Source organism: Canis lupus, chromosome 15, assembly GCF_003254725.2.
Source record: "Canis lupus dingo isolate Sandy chromosome 15, ASM325472v2, whole genome shotgun sequence".
In the NCBI taxonomy this organism is placed as follows: domain Eukaryota; kingdom Metazoa; phylum Chordata; class Mammalia; order Carnivora; family Canidae; genus Canis; species Canis lupus.
Window position 1 is genome coordinate 27,559,762 of NC_064257.1, and position 19,087 is coordinate 27,578,848.

A 19,087-nucleotide genomic window follows, 5' to 3' on the forward strand; every position below is an offset into this window, starting at 1 on the left:
CTGTGTTGGGTATATTACAACTTGGCTATAGCCTACATTTCCACTCTATTTGTCAGGGTTCCATTCCAAGAACCAATCTGAGAGTTAAAGGGTCTACTTGCTTCCCAAATTATGCCATTCACTTTATCACATATACCTTTGTTATTATTGTTTACATTGCCTGCGATTACTTTCTCTTTGCTTTCTTGATTAACCTCTATTTATCCTTCAAACACAACTCCAAATCTCCTCCTGCATCTACTTGAAAGAGATAATTTGGGAGCCAGATACATCTACATTTGCATTCTGGATTTTCCACTGATGGCTGTGTAATTTTAGGCAAAGTCTTAATCTTCAGGTCTCCAGCCCTATCAGGCCTTGTCATAGTTGAAGGCAAATGTCAATGTCAGGTCAAAAGAGACAGAGTTAAAAAGTAGGGTGAGTCTTGGGAAAGAAAAGAGTACCCCAAGTTAGTGTGTAGTCAATTCAGAGTGTGGGGGTGGATCTGCTATCACATGAGAGTTATATGAAATGTGGCTGATACAATGATTTTAGTACGCTTCGTGTTTTTTTTTTAATTTTTTTAAAATTTTTATTTATTTATGATAGTCACACAGAGAGAGAGAGAGAGAGTGAGAGAGGCAGAAACACAGGCAGAGGGAGAAGCAGGCTCCATGCACCGGGAGCCCGACGTGGGATTCAATCCCGGGTCTCCAGGATCACGCCCTGGGCCAAAGGCAGGCACCAAACCACTGCGCCACCCAGGGATCCCACGCTTTGTAAATAGTCTATTTAAAAACAGACAAACTGCTATTTAACTACTTGCACAGAGATCTGGACTGGTAAAACTAGTGGAGTCTTTTACTATGTGAGAACACAAAATTTCCTTTCTGCTTCTGTGGCAATCACATTTTCCGTTTTACTCAAGATGCTGAGGACCAAGAAAAAAGGGGAAAGGAGAACTTGCTGAAATATTTCTTGAAGATTATTAATTAATTTATTGTTTCTTTGGATTCATTTTCTTCAGAGAGGAAGGAGCCACTTATCTAATTTAAAACTATTGCCCATGATATCAGCAGTAATACTTATTTACACCTAATAGGGAACTTTATAAAGTAGCTGTATTGCAATCTGATTCTGGCTCAGAGTTTTCCTTTTATTCATTGATGAATGTGTGTAACTCTCATTAACATCAAAAAGAACTGTGAATGCCTAATGATTACAGCATAGAACATGTCTAGGGGTTAATTTTAATTGCATATAACTGTATTTGGATGAACAGTTTAGAAACAATCATTTAACAAAAATAACCACACTTTTTTTTTTTTTAAGATTCTACTTATTTATTTATTCATGAGGGACACACACAGAGAGAGAGAGAGAGAGAAAGAAAGAGAGAGAGAGAGAGAGGCAGAGACACAGGCAGAGGAAGAAGCAGGCTCCATGCAGGAAGCCTGATGTGGGACTAGATCCTGGGACTACAGGATCATGCCCTGAACCTAAGGCAGATGCTTAACTATTGAGCCACCCAGACGTCCCTAGGTTTGTACATTTTGAAATCCAGGAGTAATTAGTGAGAAGAAAAAACGTGTATGAACCATTTGTATGATATTTATGTATTGTGGCCCGGATATTTGTGTCTCCCTCAAACTTATATAGTGAAAATCTAATGCCCAAATTGATAATATGAGGATAATATGAGGATTTTGGGGAAGTGATTAGGTAATGAAACTGGGGTCCTCATGAATGGGATTGGAGCCTTTATGAAAGATACCCGCAGAGACCTGGCTCGTTCCTTCCACCATGGAAGGATATGAGCTGAAGTTTGAAACCCTGAAAAAGATCCTCATCTGCCCATGCTGGCACTGTGACCTTGGACTTCCAGCCTCTGGAACTGTGAGAAATAAATGTCTGTTATTTATGAGCTTTCCAGTCTGTTTATTTTGTTGTTACACAATGGGCTAAGACATGTGTCTGTAGATTGACACAGAGGTTGAAATCAGTATGATTGTGGAATACAAAAGATGACAGTCTATGGCAGAGATCTTTACTTGGCTATGTGTTTACATGCTGAGGCTCGTGATATGTGTTGACATTTGTGGATTTGACTACCTCTACAAATTGTACTACATAGATAAAGTGCATTAAATGGAAAAGTTTGCTGGTATCAATGACCAAAAAACACTTGTTGAGAAATCTACTATGCACAAAGCGTTGGGTTGTTTATTTTTTAAAAAAAGTTGAAAAGAAAAGACTAAAAATTGATACATATTTCTGTGTTGTTTTCTGATAGAATACTAGCTACATTATAATCTGGGAGAAAATGCTTATCATTTACTTGGGTCAAAGCATACTTTATTTTTTATTAAATTATGAAAAAATGACACTAAAAATCAAACTGATAATCAGCATATTCCAGCTACAAAGAAATGTGAAGATTATTACTCTAACCATAAGTTTATGCAAAAGAAAAAATCAATACTAGAGAGTCCAAGTGACTAATTTAACTTATTATTGATTGGACAAAGACTAGACTGATGTTTGCTGTCAATATAACACATTGGAAAGGATTCAAATGTCCTTAGTGTCTAAAATCATGGTGTTTCATGTTAGCCATTAAATTCAAAGTCACCAACTAAGGCATAAGACATGGATAATCCAAAATGGGACAAGCAGACCTTCCATGCCACACTTAAGATTTATACTCTAGCATTTGATTCACCATAGTCAACGGTTCTCCCTATGCTATAAACAATTGTGCTTTTTCTATTGAGGTCCGAAAGTAATCTTTTGGGTTAAGGCATCATGCATGAAATACATGCATTCTAAACTCTAGAATCACACCTGTTTGGCAAGATGTTTATACATACAAACTAATAATAACTGAGGGAATAGTGACTTACATCTCCCATTTCATTCTCAGGTTCACAGTGGGGTAGTCTGAGTGAAACGGTAAGCAAGAATGACTACATGAAATGTATATAAATAGTTATTTCTGTTTCTCTCCCATTTTTTTCTCTCTGCTTTTTGCTAACCTTTTACAGTTTTATTTATTTGAGTTAAATCTGCTTAGGTGTTCCTGAACTTTAATGCATAAGAGCAAAAGACTGAATACATTTTTAAAGAGTAAGACTAGATTATGAATATGTATGAATATCAATATTCATACATTAATATCAATATATATGAACCTCAATCAAAGCAACATATCAATTGAAACAAGACCAAAAACCAAGAGCTTCATGGCAATATCTGCAATGCTCAGATGATGTAGGTTTCACAACAATAGCCAATTAAGGGAGAATCTAGGTTCCAACAGAATTGACTCAGTCTATGCAATATGAGAAAAAACATTTAGATAAATATCTAGATTTATTTTTAAATTAGAGTGTACAGTAATAATGAGCTTTCATTTTCACATGACAACAATGGGCTAGACCTAATAATTGCTAATTCCATTTAGATGGGAAAGGTTCTCCAGTTTCACGCAATCTCCCCTCTCCCCATTTTGTTAATATTTTAATACTGAATTGAATCACTCATTTATATTATCTCTATGATTTTAGACAGCTAAGTATGCAGCATCTGATCCAGGAACGGAGTTCAAGTTGAAAAAACATCTGGTATTTTTATCTATAATGGTATGGTTATCTTTGAGGTGGAGAAAGATATAGTATACACACTTTAAGCATTTTCCATCTCGTTAGAAAAAAGCAATAATCAGATATGTCTTTCTTGGTTTAATGTCATTAGATCTTTACTCATCTAACCTCTTATTTTGTATTTTGATAACCAGAGAAAAATATTCTGATTTCTATATTTGCCTATAAGGAAGAAATGTGCTCAAATTTTGGTATTTTGATTACTTCTGATCTCTGCAAAAGTGAATTTTTGATGGCATACTCATGGTATGGTTAATATTACTTAGCTATAGCAAGAGATTTTGCTGATTATGCATCTATATATACATAGATTAAGAAATTATTATAAATTAATAAATAAGTGAAGTCCTTAATTTCAGTGTATTATATATTTTATTTAGTATGAATCCATCTGTTAGGTTTCTTATGTCTGAGATACTGGTTGTACCTAATCATTTGCAGGGTAAAGCCAAAAACACCAGTGAATTTTAGGTTGCAGCACTATTACTTTTAAATATGTCCTTACAGGGATCCCTGGGTGGCGCAGCGGTTTGGCGCCTGCCTTTGGCCCAGGGCGCGATCCTGGAGACCCGGGATCGAATCCCACGTCGGGCTTCCGGTGCATGGAGCCTGCTTCTCTCTCTGCCTGTGTCTCTGCCCGCCCCCCGCCTCTCTCTCTCTGACTATCATGAATAAATAAATAAAATCTTAAAAAAATAAATAAATAAATAAATAAATATGTCCTTACAGATTTCTGTAGGTTATGTGACAGAGTTAAATCAATTGAAAGTTAGGCAATGATTACTTTTACCTTATGCTTTTGTTGGGAATCTAGGATGCTATGGTTGACAGGCTGACAAAATGGCACAAATTTTTCACCCTCCCTTGTATGTACCCCCTCTGTAATATGAATTTGTAATGACTCCCATTAGGAGGTAGAATCTGTTTCCCACACAAGAATGCCAGTTGGCTTCTTCATACATTTTGGCCAAAGAAATGCTCTAGAATTGATGGTGTAGAATTCTAAGCTTAGAACTCAATAGGCCCTCCATGCTTCAATTCTCCCTCCTGGAATCTTTATTGCCACAGTACAGGCCCACCCTGGCTTGCTAAAGGTGCAGAGGCCACACTGAACAGGTCACCTTTTTTATATCTGTGACATTTCTCCATAATGAGAATACAAGTTATACTTCAAGTAAAAATCACTATTTTTTGTCCCTTATGATATATTTCCTCTAGCATATTGTGTAGTTATAAAGTCTTGAAATCTATACAACCAGGGACATGCTTTCATCATTTTTAGTAATACTGAGTTATTCTGTGCCTTATCATTTTATACTTGCAAGATAGGTTTACTCCTTTTCCAATATACATGCAAAAATATTGATCAACATTGATTGATTTAACCTGTAAGCAAATATTTTCTTCCTGATTTTATACAAAGCAATAATTTCTATGGAACATGGAAACAATGACCCTGAGAATTTTAACTAAGAGAGCATCCATAAGGTTTTTTCTAATTTAGTTTGAGGTTGAAGGTTGAAGAATCCCACTGGAGTTGTGATAATGATGCACTAGGAAAGGTGAAGTTGCTCATAAATTTTATTATACTCAGATCAAAATTAAGATATTTTGAACTGACAATGTCTCACTACTCTAATATTGAGTGTAAAATAAAATCAAAAGCAAAAAGATGACTACTCAGCTCCTAAGGTGTCCATATTTATCAGAAATAACAGTTAATATGGGATTACATATCTGCTGTGATGAAAGAATTATGAAGGGCTCAATTTTTCTGTGGGCTGATATTTCATACTACAGCGCATGGCAATTCACTAAAATCCAAATCTGCTTAAGGTGTTCCTGAACTTGGGAGGAAGTTCACATGAAGCCGACTAATCCCACTGTATTTGAATAGCATAGCTTCTTCTGCTTTGTACTTTGTTATGAACTTTTTGGCTTAACCATAGGAAGCTGAAGTAGTGGAAATCCAGAAAGCACAAGTGTAATTAAGGAGCTCTACCCCTCAATTTATCAAAAGGAAAAATGAACGACATATACTACAAATATTTGGGAAAACACAAATTACTATAAATTCTAATTGTTACTGGACAGTATTTTAAAAACAAAAATTGAAAACTAAAAAGCTTATGAAAATGAACTCAGTACTGATGGATTGAAATTCCCTCCCTCAAAAGACAGCCTGTTATAAACTGAATGTTTTAATAACAGCATTTTCACATCTTTTCTGAAAGAAACAAACAAGAAAATAGCATGTGGTTATAGTTTAAAGTAAAAAAAGGATCTTATTTTAAAAAAACACATAAACATCATAATGTTATTTTCTACAAATAAATCTGCCTGATTTAAATCAGTATGAAAGGGCCAGTCCCCCAAGGTAGTAAGCAGAAATTTTTGAAATGTTTACATCAGAAAGTGTCACCAACAGTTGCTTTAAACACACATCTTTCATGTGAATAAGAGAAGAAAAGACTTGTTTACATGGACTGCCATTTTTAGCTCTATTTCCAACTACCATATGGGTAACTTCATTAGAGAGTCAGAATGGGCATCTTATGAATTGTCCACTTGGTGAAACAGTTAGCATTAATGATAATTACAAGAATCTCAAAGGCTATAAAATTATATTGTGTGTTTGAGGAATCTAAAAGATTAGAAGAGGGACACAAATTATGCTTTTTTATTTTCTACAAAGGCAGAATCAAACAAAAACCATACTCATTTTCTCTGCTGACAGGGCTTAATAATTTAGCAAGATTAATGTGATGAAGTCCTTGCTTCAGAAAAGAGAAAGAAATAACAGAAGCATATCGGAATTATGTAAGGGAAAGGTTGAAAACAAGGTAGGAAATTAGTTTGAATCAAAGTTTTAGCAGGTTTTTTTTCTGCTAAATATCACATTTACACTCTGCAGAGTGTAAACAATTAAATATTAGCATCTTTATAAAACCACAACACTTAATTTTCTGCTTCAAGCCAGTATATAGGATCTCTACAGTCAGAGATAACTTCTGATGAAAAGATAATTAAAATAAAATTACATATAAACACATATGTATATACTTCTTAAGAATCTTTGATCTAACATGAAAAAGTATATATCTGCAGAGACTAATATAAAGATTGAATCAGAAACCCTGACAAGTAAGTAATTTCCAAAGCCAGCTTTCAATATGAAAACTTCCAGCAATTCTTAGAAACCTTGAGCTTCCCTTTGGACTGCTTCATGAGGAGCAAAGTAGAAAGCATAATCAAAACCCTTCTCCCCATAAAATGAGAAATAAAACTCATAAAGAAAGTGATTCTGAAAGGAAATCTTGTCCTTACTGCTGTCTGAAAAGGAAAGAAAAAGAATTCATAACAAGTTGGTCCTCATCATAGATCTGACATGTGAATCCATGCTATTTGTTGGATTAAAAGCCAAAAGCAGAGCATTTAGCTTAAAGGTGGCCCTGGGTTGAGAGCCTCCTTGCCGCCTGCCGGAGATTGATAAAAGCCAATACTTTAAGAACAGAATTCCAAATCTAGCCTTAAAGAATTCCCATGGACAATATTCCACATGTGTGAGATCATACTCAAAAACAAAAACACCTAAGTAAAATAGGATTTCATATGTGAAAACAAGCAGACACAACAGGAGTACAATCAGAATCACAAAATTAGAGGTTTGGCTGGAACATTAGAAAAGGAAAGAAGAGACAATTAAATCTGTAAAACACTCTAATGGAATTTATTAACACAAAGGTTATAAAAATTAAAAGTATAAAAAGAGATTAATTTAAAATGAGTCACAAACGCAGGTTAATGCAATGAATCGGATATAGATTTAAAGAAGTGGCATTGAGAAACTATGAAATGATTTGAAAAACAAGGGACATAAAGGATAGAGAAAAAAGGAAGAGGCTCCATTAAAGGAGATAATGACTGAGTAGTTCCAGAATTGCTGAAAAACATCTATCCCCAGATTCATGAAGGCCAAGAAATCTAAAGTGTGATATAAATAAAATGTACTAGGGTGCCTGAGTGGCTCAGTTGGTTAAGTGTCAGACTTGGGCTCAGGTCATGATCTCAGGGTCCTGGTATCATGCCCCGAATTGGGATCCCCACTCAGTGGGAAGTCTGCTTGACCTTCTGCCCCTCCGTCCCCTCACTCCTGCTCTCTCTCTTTTTCTTTCTTTCTTTCTTTCTTTCTTTCTTTCTTTCTTTCTTTCTTTCTTTCTTCTTTCTTTCTTTCTTTCTTTCTTTCTTTCTTCTTTCTTTCTTTCTTTCTTTCTTTCTTTCTTCTTTCTTTCTTCTTTCTTTCTTTCTTTCTTTCTTTCTTTCTTCTTTCTCTTTCTTTCTTTCTTTCTTTCTTTCTTTCTTTCTTCTTTCTTCTTTTTTCTTCTTTCTTTCTTTCTTTCTTTCTTTCTTTCTTTCTTTCTTTTCTTCTTTCTTTTCTTTCTTTCTTTCTTTCTTTCTTTCTTTCTTTCTTTCTTTCTCTTTCTTTTTTCTTTCTTTCTTTCTTATAAATAAATAAATAAAATGTGTTTTAAAAATACCCTGTTCCTAGACACATCATAACTAGCCTCAGAGACCACCAAAGATCAAGAGAAGATTTTAAAAGCAGCCAAGGTAAAATAGCAAATTACACACACAGTATAGCAATGAAGCAGACAGTTGACTTTCCATTAATAAATAGAATCCAGAAAAAAATGGAATAAAGTCTTAAATGGTGTCAGAAAAATTACTGACAATCTAGATTCACAGTCCAGGGATATTAATTTTCTAGAATGAGAACAAAATACAAATACTTTCAGTCAAAAAAAAAAAAGAAAATAAATAGCATCCACTAAAGGAAAATTTAAAGAACATTCTTCAAGCAGAGAGAGAAGATGGAAGTTCTGATAAGAAGGAATGGTGAAAAGTAAGCGATTAGTATGTGAGTAAATCTGACATAATATTAGTTTATAATACAATAATAATAATTCCAACTTTAGAATAATAGAGCAGAAATATGTTCAACACTAACACAAAAATATGAATGGCTCACGAGAATTAAAATATTCTAATATACTTGTATGTTGGGAGGGAGTTAAAGATACTAACATGCCTGTGTGTGTGCATGCATGTGTGTATGCACACTCTGGAAGATATCTTAGTTATATTAGTGTATTTTAATTTTGTTCTATGATCTGGTTTTTCTTCTAGCATCAATATATTTTCAAGTTTAAATCAAAACATCACGTTAATGCTTTGATAAATTCAGAAATTTCCAATAATCACTCTCTAGACTTTGCAGTGAAAGTAGCAGTACTGAAAAAAACAGAAATTGCTTACATAAAATTAATGAACAAATATCTTCAATTTGGGCATGACTAGCTACCCCAAAACAATTTGATTTTATGAAATACCTTTGATAATATATAAACAATTTGTATTTCCTCTGAATTCTACTGTGAATGACAGATAGCCAATCTCACCTTAAGAAAGAAGCTGTCATAATCTGTCCTGTACAGAAAATGCTGATACACTGGAAAAAAGAAAGTCCTGTATTACTAATACAATCTTCTAGTTTATTATTATTAAAAGTAAAATAAAAAATATTCTAGACAATTTGTTATTTCCCATGCAGTTGCATTATGTTCATAGTCAAATGTTTGAAGCATGTATTATATAATATAAAGGTATATATATATATATATATATACACATATATATATATATATATACACACACATATATATATATATATGTCTTTTAACATTACCATTGATTTTTTTGTGGCAGTAAATAATTTAGGTATATTTTATAGTATTCCATTTCAGCACAGGATTATTTGCCTTTTGGAAGTAACTTCAGTCCATATTACTTAGCTTTGCTTCACCTATGAATGCATAGACTAGTTTGTTACAAAGGTCTATTTCTAATTTTTCCATCATATATAAAGGTTGACAACATTCAAAAGATTCTGTCTGCTACTAAATTATAAACTCACTGGCTGGACCACAGTTTGCTACTGCAAGTTGGCCACACCATATAACAAAGATATTCAAAAGAAAACTGCAGCTATAAGAAAATGAGTACATGGAGAAAAATCTTTAAAGATAATAGTCTTTAAAGTCATGTGGGTATTCTTTGAGCAAAGATAGTTTGAGGAACAAATATGTTGTTATTTTGCATTACTTTTCTTGCCTATACTTAATAGTACTATTTATATATATATTTTAAAAAATCAGTGTATCTCTGGGTTATTTAGTTACTTCCAAGGAGACAATAATGTTTTTTTCTGGAGTTTGAAAATTCATATGCTCTTAAACCACAAATTCCTCTGTCTCCCCTGATATCTCCATCAGTTTTTTCATATCTACTTTGATGTACTGTGCTCAACTGCTGTGGCCAACCATACCCTCAGCCTCACTAGGATTTCTGTATTTTTCCTCTATTTTTAATTCTATAGCTTCCCCATAATGGGAAGGATAGCTACAATTGGAGACTGATCTTTTAAAATGGTAGTAGTCTTTTTGGGATTCTTATTTCAAATAAACTCATTTCTCAGTGGAAATATTACCTCTCAATCATTAGGGTTGGACATAAAGGAGGTAGTATTTAAAAAGATCTCACTATAGATTCCAAAAAATTTGGTCTGCAGAAGTCTATAACAACAGTAAGTCAAATTATAACAAGCATTTGGTATTTGGCCACAGCAAGGCATTTAGTCTATGAACTTTATGTTTTTAAACTTGTGGATGGAACACATTGATGAAGGGAGTCAAGACAGTAGAGGTGGTAATCAGATGATAAAGAAATCAAGAAAGAGCTGTATTGGTTTTAGGATTTTATAACATCCTTCAAGACCCAGATGTCTTATAATGTCTTGTAATGGCCTTTGCCTTCTGACTGTCCATTTACTAGTGATATGACCTTATATTTCAAGATAGGTTTTTAACAGATCTGATTTTTTATCACAATAAGTTGATGAATTTTCTGAAAGGTTAATTAACACTGGAAGCTGTTGACTTATCCTTGTATGCCTATCACCAACTGGAAACACACATATACTGAAAGCACTGGGCTCATTAGTGGTTTATTAGGATTATATTTGGCTGATTATTGCTCATATATACTGAGGAAAATTATCACAGAGGTGTACCTGAGAAGAGATATACATGAAATAAGATATTCAATTAAGTGAAAAGTAATTAAACAAAGATAACTTTCTCTGTATTGTCATCTATTTTCTTTTTATAAATATTATTTTGGCAAAATTTATTTTATTTGATATTTCACATAAGAGGGCACTTTCAGTGTAATTTAAATTATATATGATTTAGTTGTGTTTACTTTCATTTTGGGATGATTATCTTCTTTCTGAGGCACTATTATGTACAATATACTTTATATTTATATACTTCTGTTCTTTATTGTGATTAAATATTTTGAATGACATTACAAATCATTATGTTAGCACAGAAATTTAAAGAATTAAAAAAACAATTGATGGAATCATTTTATTTTCAACAACTTCCAATATTCAAGCTTCAAATATTCAGATATTACAGATATTTAAATATATATATCATACATTTATAAATATATAACATAATTATTTAGGTTGTCATAATAATAAATTTCTATTATGCTTAAATTTTATAAATGCAAAAAAGTGTTTGTTTATACTTTGTGTAAAGTGAAAACATATGTTGGAAAAATCTCAAGGTAATGCTAATTGACCAAGCAGTCTACAAAGAGATAGCAACCCTAGAAACAATTACAAATTTGTAATGGTAATGGAAGGATTTTCAGAATAACCAAATCTCAGGATGAAAAATATCTGTACATTGACTTTCTGAAAAACACAGTCCTTTGTTAATGATATCTCTGTGAATACACATTCAACACATCCCTAACTTTTGGATAAATAAATTTCTTCAGTCACATGAATGTCAGGCATTACTATATTTTATGTTAAATAATAATAATAATTGTGTACTTTTGGTATTATTCCCAAGCAATTTTCTTCATAGGCAGAGAAGCAGCTTTAAGAATCAAATCAAACCACACTACATCATTCAGTGAAATTTACAGCAGATAAGTAACACAGAAACATGAGAGAAAATGAAAGACAGAAAAATTACTTTTCTCAAAAAAAATCTATGCTCATCTGAATCTTAAATCATGTATTCTTTTCCCTTTGTATCATTCTTGATAGGGTTCTTAGAGAAAAAAAATGGGTTAAAGTGACTGAGCTTCACTGTCAAGAGAAACCTATGGTCAGGGATATATCGAATTCCCAAAGCTTTCATTATTAATATTTTATGAGTCTCACTGATCTGTCCTATCTAGAAGAAAAATTTATCTTTCATTTGTGCAAGAACTGCCTGCCGAGTAATAGATTTCGTGTCCATAAGCCGGGTGGCAAAATGCAAACAGCAGCAAAGGTAGGAGGAAGCAAAGTGTTCACTTTATTTCTTTTACTCGAGTCTGGCTGCACTTTACTGGAGTTGCAGAGTCAGCCAAGCAAAATGAAAGATCTTTGGGGAACTCTGAAAGACTGTCAGCTCTGGGCCAACATACTTTGGCCGGCACACGTGAATGCCCATATGTTTAAGCTGACTTCTAAAGGTGATGATTTGCTACGGTGACTTTTTTTGTTGTTAATGTAACTTAAACGTTTACAAGAAAGTTTGGTGCCTACAACGTTGGCAACTCATTTACTCAATAGTGAAAACTGTCTTCCTTACAGATGAGATGACTAAACGCAAATTGATGATCCTCGAACACTTTGGACTGAAAAGGCAAGAGTTTTTGCCTCTTGGTAGGGTGTGGCTTGCCTCAGCTGAGCTAAGATGCCATGTAGGCTCATCTATGACACCGGAGCTGAGTATTTCCTGGACAGTATTCATCTACAGAAAAGTAAAACAGAGAAGGGAGGTCCAGGACACTCTGTCACAACACATTGGGTGTCTGCCTGTTAGGTCCCCTGAGACCACAGATCCGTCTGGATTCATAGGAAGTTGGAGGATGATTCCTCCATGTGGTAGAAAAAATAATTTCTGGAGAAGTGTATTTAGTGTAAAGTCAGGAAAACAAACAAACAGACAACGAGAAAAATAATCTCCTGATTTGGGGGAGGTTGGTGGGGGATGGGGTAACTGAGTGATGGGCAATGAGGAGAGCACTTAATGGGATGAGCACTGGCTGTTATACCATGTGTTGGCAAATTGAATTTAAATTTAAAAAAATGTAAAAAAAAAAGAAAAGTAATAAAATATACATTGTATACCAAAAAACCCTCCTGATTTTGAATGTTTTCCTTTGCTTGAAAATAAAGATTTCAAAACTACATGAAAGAACTGAGATTCTTTTCTTCAGAGCTCTTACCTCAATTTCTAATTACATATTAACTAGTAGGATTATTTAACATCTTTCAGATCTCTTAGAATAAAAATTAAACCCTGTTCATTTTGGTGCACAATGGTATTCCCAGTGTCTTGTACACTGTTGGCAGGCAATAGGTGTTCAGTAAGTTTTTCTAAAAGATTTGCATATTTTTCATTTTCATCAGTGCCTACTAGCATGTTTTACATAATAATCCTTAATGATGTTTTCAGTGAGAGTAATGATTTATTCAAACTGCAGCCACAGATTATAAATTCACATAAAGCACTATGTTAGAAATAAGTTGATACTAATTAGTCTAAGATTAATTTCTGGGGCTCAAAGAGTTGACCATCTAGTTGAGGGATAAAGTATATGTGCAAGAATTATATAAAATGTGAATTATTAGTGACAAAAGAACATATTAGCTGTAATTGTTTTTTTGTCTTTTTAATTTAAAATTTTTTTATTAGCTGTAATTGTAAATAGGTATCAGACACACAGAAATGAAGGCACGTTCCTGATAAAGAGAACTCTATGAGTAAATACTTTGGAATCAAAAGGATATAAACCACAAATCATAAAAGGTGTGGTTTAGGGTGATACAGCTTAGCATGACCAATAAGAAAACACCACTCTGGTCTATAAGAGCCATCTAAACCTCCTTCTCTCATTGGTTTGTTTAGTTTTTATAGTAGGAGCAAACATGATTCCCATGAACTGAAAGGATCCGTAATTCAACACTCATACTAATATGATATTACCAGAACTGTGTGAGAATGTTTCTTTTCTCAAACTCCAGCTGGTATCTTGTTTTTATCTGATCTCCTCTTGTGATTTAATCATCTTTTGATATCTTTATTCTCTCTTCTTTATATTTCAATTCTCTTCTTATTCTCATTTTCCCTAATTTGTTTGCCTAACTCCTTGGCATCCTCCCCCAAACTCTATAAATGGGAGTGGAATAATTAGTTATTTTTGGAGAAAAGTAGTCATTTGTAGATACTCCCTAGCTGAGTAAAATTGTTGCTTGTTGTTACCCATCAGTGCATTTACTATACCAATAGTTTCAACAAATGATTTTTTTCCCATTAAAATTATTTCAAGCACATTTCTGAATAATTTTAACTAATTCAGTACTTGTTTAAACCTTTGTTTTCCCAATAACTCATAAGTCCTATTAAGCTATACCCATCTTAGTTAAATTTGATGTCAGTTTGTTTTAAAAAAAGTATTATTTTAACAAAAACAATGCACTATGCAGTATGTGAAATGAATAATCTATTTTAAACAGTAATATAACAACTACATGTTAAATAAGCAAATACAGCACCCTTATGGGGAAGATTTTCTGGACTTCCTTGACTTTAAAATCAAGTAGATTTCTTTAAAGCTAATATCAAACTAATTAAATTTATTACATTTTATATGTATAAAAGATTGTTCTTTATATTCCCTAGACCTTGAAAATTCTCTGAACTTGGTGATTCCATAATAATATATTTCTGAAACTATGTAAAATCTCTCACTAATTGTTTATGTTCATATCCATGAAGGTTATTTGGTGTCTTTGTGTAGATATAACTCACCAGTAATTCCCCTCTTCTTTTTCTATTCAAAACATCAATCATTTGGATTTAGTTTTTAAACCTATTCACTTTTTTCCTCATAATTTCTATTACTATAATTTCTATTAATCATGGCTTTTTATTTTTAAGGGTCATATTTTATTAAAAAAACAAATAGTGGTTTTTGTTGTTCATTTGCTTGTTGATTCCCACCCCCCCCTTTTTTAGAATCATTTCACAATAGTTATACCTTATTCAAAGACCAGGGGAACTTTTTAAAAGCTAAATTGAAGTTTTAAAACTAGGGACTTGACTAGGTATAGTCCTCTAATGACTCTTTTTGTCTATGAGCCTCAAAGTATTTAAAATTTGTGTTTTAAAAAAAATAAACCAAAACCACAACAACAACAACAAAAAGTTACTAGATGATGTAGACTTTCATAGTCTTTCAGTTACTACTGAAAAATGCGGAATGTTAAATTCACAAATTCCAAAGAGGAACCATATGGTCAAGCCCAGGAGAAGGGTAGGGAGTTCATTGGGGAATCTAGGGTGGAGAGAGGGGAAGTAACATCTAAAATCTCTCTTTTTGACACAATGGCATATAACAATGACCTTGAGGAAAGGTCATAAATTAAGGGAAGGCATTTCCTGCATTTTCTCATCATAACTTTGGGAGTCTTTTCTACTCCGAGTATCCAGGCTCCAAGTAATGTTCTACTTCTCACAGTAGCTACCCTTTGACTTTTCAGTCTATCCCTATTTAAATGCTGTCTATTGACCCTTCCGACCAATTAGATAAGTGAATGTGGTAACCTATTGCCAAAATAATGTCTGAAAATGCAAATGGGGTCAGGTCACTCTCGACTCTGATCCTTTTATTAGTTCCTCATTGTCTATTTGGTAAATAAATTTCCTAGCCATATGTTTTATTCCCACAAGAATTCTATGCCTCAACCAAACTGATTTATCTGCCATTTTCAAACACATTTCATGTGAGCTTTCATGCTTCAGCGCTTTTGAACATATATTCCATTTTCCTAGATAAAACTCTGATCAAGTGTCACTGTGTTAGAGTGTCTGTAAGTCCTGCAGTGATGTTGGTTACTCTCTTCTTGAGACTACGATGAAAGGAGTTTGCCTCTTTCTGCAGACTTTCTGGGCATGTCTATATTTCTGGGCATCCTAATGCTGTGAAGTCAAGGGCAGAAATCATATGTCATTTTTATGTTTGGAAATTCATAGATATTCAATAATTACTAAGTGACAAATGTAATGAATTAATATGGCATTTTCTCACTAATTGGAGTTTTTTAAAAAAAAACTTTTTAATACAATAGATTTCCCCAGAAGACAGAATTTTGAATTCTGCGCACTGCTACTTAAGGAAGTATTTTTGATTTGGTGGGTCTTTCTGGACCTTTTAAATAATGCATTGCTATAGATTTACTTAAATGTAAGGACTTTTGAAATCTAGATTTTAACCTACATTGCCTCACTTCTTTGCTTAGTCGTTAACTAAAACTTTGCTTAGATGTTTTTATAAGACAGAAGAGGCTCTAAGTAAAAATATACATTTAATTAACAGTGAGTATTTTTATATCTATATATTTTAGCTATTATTAGGATTTGGGGATCTAAATTATCCCCAAATTGTAATATTCCCTCATAATAACTGATACATAAATGCTATAATAAATCTGCTAGAGAAATAATGTAATCAACCCTAAAAACCTCATCAGAGAGATGATAGCTCTCTCTTTCTGACCATTCCTTCTAGTAGTTTGTGTAAATAGTATAAATCCCTCCAAAATCCATAAAATATTTTGTTTCATGCCAAATATAATGTTCAAACTCTTCTTATAACCTCTTTCAGTGAGAAAAATAAACTTGGTGGTCTACCCATAATGAGAAATATTTTCCCTAGTAGTTTGCATAATATTCAATAAGGCTTACATCTTAATTATACTTTAAATTTTATAGTGTCTTTTTTTAAACAGATATTGCCTGTATTTATTTATTTATTTATTTATTTATTTATTTATTTATTTATTTTTAAAGATTTTATTTCTTTTCTTTTTAAGATTTTATTTTCTTTATGTATGAGAGACAGAGGGAGAGGCAGAGACATAGGCAGAGGGAAGAGGCAGGCTACCCACAGGGAGTCCATGTGGGACTTGATCCCGGGACTCCAGGATTATGCCCTGAGCAGAAGTCAGATGCTCAACTGCTGAGCCACCCAAGCTTCCCTAAATTTTATAGTGTCTTAATTCTGTAAAATATTTGAAATATATTATTGTCTTGGTATAAGACAGAGCCAGTTACTTTCTTTTGCATGTGGCTGTCCAGTTTTTCCAACACAATTTATTAAAGAAATTGTCTTCCCCCCACTTGTATATTCCCAGCTCCTTTGTCATGAACTAATTGATCATAGATGCATGGGTTTATTTCTAGACTCCCTATTCCTTTCCATAAATCTCTCTGTCTATATTTATGACAACATCATAGTGTTTTGATACCCACAGCTCTGTATTCAGGTTTGAAATCAGGAGCATGATGCCCCTAGCTTTGTTCTTTTTTCTCAAGATTGATTTGGCTATTGAGAGTTTTTTGTAGGAAAACAAATTTTTCAAAAGTTTTAGGATTATTTGTTCTGTTTCTTTGGAAAATGTCATTGAAATTTTGATAAGTATTGCAATTGAATCTGTAGATTGCTTTTGTAGTATGGACATTTTGACAATACTGATTCTTTCAATCTATGAGCATAGAGTACTTTCCATTTATTTGTGTCTTTAATTTATTTAATTAGTGTCTGTTAGTTTTCAACATATAGATCTTTTACTTCTTTGGTTAAATTTTTGCCTAGATATTTTATTCTTTTTTTTTAAAGATTTTATTTACTTAGAGTAAGAGAGAGAGAGAGAGAGAGCACAAGTGGGGAGGTAGAGGGAGGACGAGAGAGAGAATCTCAAGCAGACTCTGTGCTGAGTATGGAGCCCCATGTGGGGCTTGATTTCACAAACCTGAGGTCATGACCTGAGCTAAAATCAAGAGTCTGATGCTTAACTGACTGAGTTACCTAAGTGCCTGGATATTTTATTCTTTTTATTTAATTATTTTTTTAAAGATTATTTATTTATTTATTTATTTATTTATTTATTTATTTATTTTAGACAGAGAGAGAGAGAGAAAGAGAGAGAGAGAGAGGCAGAGACACAGGAGGAGGGAGAAGCAGGCTCCATGTTGGGAGCCTGATGTGGGACTCGATCCCGGGTCTCCAGGATCACGCCCTGGACCAAAGGCAGGCACCAAAGGGCTGAGCCACCCAGGGATCCCCTTATTATTTTTAATGTAAGTGTAAATGGCATTGTTTTCTCTATTCCTTTTTCCGAAAGTTAATTATTAGTGTTTACAAACATAAGAGATTTTTGTATATTGATTTTGTGTCCTGCAACTTTACTGAATTTATTTGGACCTTTTTGGTGGAGTCTTTAGGGTTTTCTATACACAACATTATGTCATCTGCGTATTAGTAACAGTGGTACCTCTTTCTTTCCAATTTAGTTGCCTTTAATTTATTTTTATTCCCTAAATCATTCTGACTAGGACTTCCAATACTACCTGAACAGAAGTGGTGAGAGTAGACATCCCCGTCTTCTTCCTCTTTTTTATTTTTTAAAGATTTTATTTATTTATTCATGACAGACAGAGACAGCGAGAGGCAGAGACACAGGCAGAGGGAGAAGCAGGATCCATGCAGGGAGCCCGATGTGGGACTCAATCCCTGGTCTCCAGGATCAGGCCCTGGGCTGAAGGCGGTGCTAAACCGCTGAGCCACCTGGGCTGTCCCCCTGTCTTCTTCCTAATTTTGAAGGAAGAGCTTCCAACTTTTTACAATGTTAGCTGTGTATCAACAGCTTTCTTTTTCAACAACTTTTGATATTATCTTTACTCTTCAAATTAGAAAGGAGACGACAGAAATTTGGTAACTTCCCTAAGGCAACATATAAGTATGTCTTTTTAGGTTTGAATTAAAATTAATTCAAGACATACAATCTAAAAAAATGTCTCCCTGGTGTTTACATAGTCTCACCATGATTTTAATAAAGATGCAAGAGTTCATTCAACTCTAACAAAACATGTTTAAGTATGAAACATTTTTTTATCTTTTAGATGGTAAAAAACATACTCTGTTTTCAAGTTTTTCCCTCAAATTCTTTCCAATTTCAATATTATTATTATTATTTCTTTAAGATGTTATTTATTCTTTTATTTATTTTTAATTTTTTAATTTTTTAATTTTTTAAAAATATTTAAAAAATTTTATTTATTCATGATAGACATAGAAAGAGAAAGAGAGAGATACAGAGAGAGAGACACACAGAGAGAGAGGCAGAGACACAGGCAGAGGGAGAAGCAGGTTCCATGCAGGGAGCCCAACGTGGGACTCCATCCCGGGTCTCCAGGATCACTCCCTGGGCCAAAGGCGGTGCTAAACCGCTCAGCCACCCAGGCTGCTCC

The 19,087-nt window shown here is 33.6% G+C and overlaps 1 protein-coding gene across 12 annotated transcripts in view; it reads right to left on the reverse strand.

Moving 5' to 3' along the window:
- The window catches only part of MGAT4C (MGAT4 family member C), a 717,101-nt gene that overhangs the window by 43,304 nt on the left and 654,710 nt on the right, over window positions 1-19,087 (reverse strand). For 5 of the 12 annotated variants that reach the window (XM_049094035.1, XM_025438736.3, XM_025438732.3 and 2 more), the window contains one exon: window positions 9,101-9,150. The exons of the other annotated variants lie outside the window; for them this stretch is intronic. The gene's annotated coding sequence lies outside the window, so the exon portion shown is untranslated. Of the gene's footprint in view, window positions 1-9,100; window positions 9,151-19,087 lie in introns of those variants that run through there. 12 annotated transcript variants of the gene reach the window in all.